We start from the raw sequence: 7163 nt of genomic DNA, 5'->3' as shown, positions 1-7163 counted from the left end.
TGGGCACTTTCCAGCTACTCTGTCCAGCCTGGAGCTGCAGGGGGTTGTTGTGACCCAGGGGCAGGACCCGGCACTGGGTCTTGAACCTCATCCTGCTGGCCTTGGCCCATCAATCCAGCCTGTCCAGATCCATCATGTTGTCCACAAAGGTGTGTTTGTGGACAGGCGCACAACAAAACAATAATGACACAATCGAGAGACACACATCACTGGTTTGAAAGTGTACAAAGATCTTGCACCAAAGAACATCCTGATTTAAGATAATCTTGACATACTCAAGTCAGGATCTTGGAATACTTTTGGTTGGCAGAGGCCTCTAGGAGTCATCTGGTGCAGTGTGTGGTCAGAGCAGGGACAGAACAGTCACATCTGTCAGTGAAAAGGAGCATAAAAATAGGGTTAACCTTGAGGAGTGTATTGTTTTTGCTAAAGAAAATGTGACTAAACACACAAAAAAGATCCATGCCATTTTAATAAAAGTGAGAGTATTATTTACCTATTTTCATTATGCTGAGAGGAAGCACATGTATGTGAAAGCCACTTACCTGTCCAGGTCAAAGGGATTTTCAAGCATGCAAAGGTTTAAGCCAAACCTGTGGGTTATAAAACTGATCTTGCAGAAATAAATTGCTTGAAAGATCATTTTCTGAAAGGCTGTTTACTTCAACAGGGTGGTCACATGCAACAGCACAATGAGTCTGGAGCTGTAGAAACAGTCCAGGGGGGACTCCAGTAATATTTACAAGCATCTCACCACTGGCAATATTACTACAGGTGGTTGTGGTTATTTATAAAATTACAAGAGACTGTTTACTGTTGACTGTCTTAACAAAAAAAGCTTTATTTCCCCCCTCAATATCAAGGAAATGTTCAAGTCCTGCTAAAGATTCTTGCTTGTTATACCTGAACAAAACCTTCCTATATGCAAACAAGCTGTTTCTATGTCTCTTTTCTCTGTGTAGGAAAGTTAATGTTTTGTCTTGGGAAAACCAATAGCTTGAAATAGAAGTCTCATTAAATCTTTGCTTTTCTGCTTCCATCATTCAATCTAAAACAGCAATTCAGTATTGTCTTTATTTTAATTATGTATAAACATCTGTGTCTGCCAAAACACTCCCCTCAGCTACCTGAAAAGAGGTTGCAGCAAGGTGGAGGTCATCCTCTTCTCCCAAGTAACAAGAAAAAGGATGAGAGGAAAGTAAATCCTCATAAAATTCTGGGAGCCAAATCCATTTGAACACCTATGAATTTATTTATTTATGGTGGAAAATGAGGAACTTGCCTGAGTTAGAGCTGGGGAAAAAACCTGAAACAAAGGATGTGTTTCCTTCGTAGCTTTCAGAGATTTAGGCAGCATTTACTTGTCTAAACTCTAAACTATAATCTTGAGGAGGATTCCTGGACCACATTTGTGCCATCTTTTATAACTAGAAGCTCCCAACACATTTCACATCTGACATTGGAGCTCCCTGTCTGCGTGGGAGCAGCAGCTCAGCATCTTGCCTGTGGCTAAGCCCAAGGGTTAGGATGTGACAGAATATTCCAGGAATAGGCCAGGGAACCTTAGGTCCCAGCTGGGGATGCTGCTGAAGACATGCACACTTTTTCATAAGACACTTTTTTCCCTTGGAAATCCAACTTTTCATCCCAGGATTTTGTGTACTGTGTAATCCCAGTTGCTATTGCAGTGATGTATGTACTCCATCATGTGGGGTCAGTTGGTCCTGCAGAATTAGTGTTGCACAGAAGCCATTACCCCTTCTAAATGAAATAAAAAACAGCAGGAAGAGTTAAAAAAACAGGAGTTAGAAACTGTTGCCATCTTTGAGAAAATCACTGACATTATTGCTCATTTGCTTTTATTCCTATACTACAACTGATACTGAAAAAATTTCTAAGACTTTGTTCCCAGGAAGCTTAAATGTCATGTTTTGTCCTGCTAAAATACTCTTTTGCCCCAGTTTTGAAGATAGGATGTCCCTCCGCCAGGTTTGTAGACACCCAGATGTTAGGGAGATTTCAGAAGTGAGCCCAAAAATCTTTCAGAGACTCAGCAACCACAGAAAGTTGAAGATGTTATAAAGTTCAATGAGTTAAACATTTAAATAGTTCCCTAAAACTGTTTTAACAAGCTTAATAGCCTAACAGCTCTTAAATACAAACTCTCTCCATATGGGAATATTAATGAGGACATTTAAAATGTTTTTTTTTTTAACTGACTCACTAGAAACAGAGTTACTGTCCCTCAGTCACATTTCATTTAGTAATTTTTAGTGCCACAATAGAAGAACTTGCAGCTCAACACAGAAATTAATGGGATGTCACCTGGCACTTACATAATTCCTATAACCATCAAGTGCTGCCAAATCATTAACACAAAGTTTAGACATCATTTATTAAGTTTGTTTCTTATTCACAGGTGCTGATTGGCCTGTTCACTGAGCATTTCATCTGACAGTAACTGGTGTTTATAGCACAGAGTTTGCCTTGAGTCTTGGCAGAGCAGGAGCCCAGTTTATGTAAGGCACTGATTTTGAGTAGGCCACACTTGATATTTTTGCCCCATTTTAAGGTGAGCACTTTCTCCTGAGTAGCTTTCAGCTATAAAATAGGGAACAGAATGTTTTATGTAAGCAAGGGACAGCCTCTTTTTTTCCAAACAACTTATACAACGACTTGCTAAAGGGGTAAAAATAACAATCAGACCTCAGGGCAGTTAAGTAATGGCCTGGGAGTGAGCAGTTAAAGGTGGCTATGCTGTTCCTCCTTTTTGCTTTTCTGTCACATTCATGTCTTAGCTGTTTCCCAGGAGCATCCAGGCAGGATGCCATCCTGAAGGGGATGTTAATTTTTATATGTTTTCTGGGGCCAAGCTCTCTCCATGAGCACCCATCTCAGAATCCAGGAGTGACTCTCCTCCTCTGAGGGAACACTGGGAGTCCCTCTCCATTATTAGGGACACTTGTGTTACTTCACACACAAACATCCTTAGGTGATGGCCCAAGGTGAGCCAGCCAACTTTTTTCTCCTGAAACTTAATAGCAGTGAAGTGACTCAGCACTGGAAAGACAAACACATTTTTCATAACCTCCTCTCCCAGAACACAAGTGTTTATGGTTTCCCCTCAGACATGAGGCTCGAAGTAATCCCTGTGTCCTGAATCCAGTGTGGTTTTATGGAGTACAGGTGAACAGGTTAGCTAGTTATCAGAAATAATATTTTTTTAAAATCTATTTTAGGCCGTTGTTTGCATTTTATTCTGCTTGAAGGCCTCTGGATTAATTTTAAGGGCACCACAAGCAATTTTCTGACTTTGCTATAAATTCTGTGTCTGTGTATTAGTAAAACCTGCTGGCATTTTAAAGCAAAAATTCCTCCCAAAATCAGAGTGCCTTTTGCTTCAAAAATTATAAAAATAGCATAATCATACTGTCATCAGCCACTAACAAAAATAAGCCCTTTAAAGTTATTTCTGCTCAATAATTAGCACAGAAGCCCTTCAAAGAATTAAAAAACATCACCAAAAAATCAGGCTTTGTCAGCAATGAACTGTGCTGGCACAATCCAGGAAGTGGAGTTGCATGGATTATGTTATTCAGTGAATCCAATTGAACTGGGATAGTGATATAGAGATCTGGGAATCATGAACAAATTCCTTGCATGATGAAACAAGTTTAACTGGAGAAGAGCATCCAAATTCTACTTGCTCTCCCTTTCTGATCTCAGTATTGGAGTCACTAGGATAATGACTTTGGGGTTTTCTAACCAAGTTAGAAAAGAAAGATTAACATTTTCCAAACTGCCTGCTTTATTTTGAAGTCCTGGCTGGTGAGGTCTGTGCCCACAAAGTAATTCCCTTGCTTGTAAATCTCTTGCCCAAAAGTCTCTCAATTTGATGGTGCCATTTCTGATTTAAAAAAAAAACAAACAAAAAACACACTTCAGTTTTTAAATAGCCTTTTCATTCCTGGCAGAAACTGGTGTTTTCTGAATACCTAATGAGAGCCTAATGTCTCTGAAAACCAGGACTGCTGTTACAAATATCTTCCCAAGGATAAATAAAGCTGTTTAGGAGGCCTGTTGGAATGAAAAGCAATTCAAATGTGCCCATGGTGCACAAGGGGCAGCCCCCAAGTCAGGATCAGGGAGATCCCACCCGGTGTCCTTTGAGAAAAAGGCATTTAAATAAGTTGTACACTTCGCAAAGCTTCCTTGAGGCTTTAGTTTCCTTTTGTTTATAAAAAAAATAGGTAGCATTTTCCTCTTTAACTGCAAAAGTACCATGCAAGTTTCTCACATGGTGTTTGAAGCCAAAAGACCTCCTCTTCACATCCTGCTTTTCAACCCACAGAGTTGTAGAGATAGTGAAATCTTTTTGTCTCATTGGTAAAGAACACCAAGGCATGGCATCAGCAACCAGCTCCCTTTGGAGACCATCCTTGTTCCTGGTTTCTTTGGCCTTTAGATAGGGATCTTCTGCTGACGTCAGTGGGAGTTGGATGAGACCTCAAAGGCAGTTGCTGGATTGAAAATCTTGACATGAGTGTGATTTCACCCCCTCATGATCAAAAAGTCACTGAGGTTCTTATCTGATTGTTCACTAAATAGATATATTGAAGTCAGAAGTAGAACAGGGAAATCAAGAGCCCAAAACTGGCAGAGCTGTTGCAGTTTTTGAGGAAGTCTGAACACTGGAGGGATCACTGGTGTGTTCAAATGATAGAATGGTTTGGGTTGGAAGGAACTTTAAAGATCATCTCGTTCCAACCCCTTCCACGGGCAGGGACACCGTCCACTGGCCCAGGTTGCTCAGAGCCCCATCCAACCTGGCCTTGGACACTTCCAGGGATGGGGCAGCCACAGCTTCTCTGGGCAACCTGTGCCAGGGCCTCCCCACCCTCCCAGGGAAGAATTTCTTCCCAATATCCAATCTAAACCTGCTTTCTGTCAGTTTGAAGCCATTCCCCTTTGTCCAGTCACTCCAGACCCTTGGAAATAGTCTCTCTCTTCATGTCCTGGAAGGCCACATTTAGGTCACCCCAAAGCCTTCTCTTCTCCAGGCTGGACAATCCCAACTCTCCCAGCCTTTGCTCACAGCAGAGCTGCTCCATCCCTCTGATCATCTTGGTGTCCCTCCTCTGGACTCGCTCCAACAACTCCATGTCCTTCTTGTGCTGGGCCGCCAGAGGTGAAGACAGCACTGCAGGTGGGTCTCCCCAGAGAGGGGCAGAGGGACAGAATCCCCCCCTCCCCTGCTGCCCACGCTGCTTTGGGTGCAGCCCAGGACACGGGGGGGTTCTGGGCTGGGCCATGTGCAGCCTCTCACCCACCAGCATCCCCAAGTCCTTCTCCCCAGGGCTGCTCTTGGCATTTATATTAATAAATTGTAACTCAGGGCTTCCATTTCCAGTCTATTTTGTGGAGTCCACATGTGCACAGCCATGGCTGGGGGAAATATCTTGGCACCTGCCTCATGTTGGAGCTCCATCACCTCCGTATTCCAGCCCATCCTGAGGGGCAAATCATGCCCCCATCCCTGGGAGGCAGCAAGGTGTTACCTCGGCTCAGGGTGTCTGTAACACTTGCTCTCTGTACCTGGAGTCTCTCCTGTAAAGTGTGGAGCAGGGGCTGTAGTGACACTTTTACACAACAGCTCCAAGGTCACAGCCTCGCTCTGCTGCCAAGCCGCCTGCTCATCCTTTAGTTTCCAGGGCAGGAATTGTAGAGACAAGGGCAAAGATGTTGTCTTTGGAGCAGGGAGGGTGGGCAGAGACACCTGCAGGGGAAGGAGCTGCTACCAATGGCAGTGAACTGCCTGGGGGCAGCACGTAGGGAGAGCACGTATTCCTGGTATTCCTGGAGGAGGGAGAAGCCGTAGCAGATGGTGGCTCGCTAGAAACATTAAAGCAGCTGGTACAGAAACAGGATGTGGCACCGAGGGTCAGTTCAAACTGTTCCAAGGGGAGCTCTGGCTCCACTGGGAAATGAGAAACCTGCCTTAATTTCCCTCCTCAACACCAGAAGGTCCAGGCCTGCATATCCCATTTCCCCCCAGAATAGGGACCTTGACACTACCAAATAACCTGAGGAGGGTGGTGGGAGGAGGAAGAGGAGGAAGAAGAAGAGGAGGAGGTGAGATGAGCTCTCTCTGCATCGGAAAGATCCATCTCCTGTCACACCCACTGCACTGGTAACATTACTACTGACAGGAAGTCCATTGTGTAATACACACCTACCTGCTCTCCAGCTGCCCCAGTATTAGTGCATCTGATGCTCTTTGGATGGTGACATTTCTTAGGCAGCCTGGAATTCTGTGCTGAAGAGCCTGGAGCAGCTGAACCCAGCATGGCTCACAGGGTACTGCTTTCAGCTGTGGGACAGGCATCTCAGAACATCTGTGATATTTAAAATCTACACATGTGATAAATCACTTAGCCTTAGAGAAATGGAATCCTTTAGGTTGGAAAAGGCCTCCAAGATCGAGTCCAACTTCTGACTGATCACCATCTTACCAACTAGACCATGGCACTGAGTGCCACTTCCCATCTTTCCTTAAACACCTCCAGGGATGGGGACAGCCCATTCCAATGCCTGACAACCCTTTACATTTACAAATACATTAAGCACTTCCTTAACTTCCAATATATCCAGAGCTGGGAACCACTATTGTCCTCATTCCCAAGATGGATTGTTTTGGATATTCCTCCCCTCTCTTTCCATTGGATGATTGTCAAAAAAAGCTCTTTTATTGTCCAAAGCGTAATTGTTTTGCTTAGGTACAAGGCACACTTTGTAGAAGAGTAAAGCGATTAAAAATGCACAGATATTTGCAGTATGTTTTATAAGCGCTAAACTAAAATGTGATTTTAAAGAAATTTGTATGAGCTGAAGGCACTGCCTTTGTATTTGCCATTAAAGTGCTTTTTTTTGGAGGAATACTGAATTGAGTGATGCAAGGAGATAAAGAACTAAGCTTGTGTTTTCTCATGAGATGTAGCTCTGAGATATAGTTAAGGGAAGAAAAAGGTAATCCCATTAAAATAGAATTTGTAAGATTCTGTTAAAAATCATTTCCTGAGTAAACAGTGTCTCAATTCCTTAGGTGTCTCCCATTCTGGAAGAGAAATCTGGTGCACCAGTGTGGAAAAAAAACCCAAACCACA

This window comes from Pseudopipra pipra, chromosome 5, assembly GCF_036250125.1.
Source record: "Pseudopipra pipra isolate bDixPip1 chromosome 5, bDixPip1.hap1, whole genome shotgun sequence".
NCBI classification, from domain to species: Eukaryota; Metazoa; Chordata; class Aves; order Passeriformes; family Pipridae; genus Pseudopipra; species Pseudopipra pipra.
The sequence above is the reverse complement of the archived record's forward strand: the minus strand, read 5'-3'. Positions refer to the sequence as shown.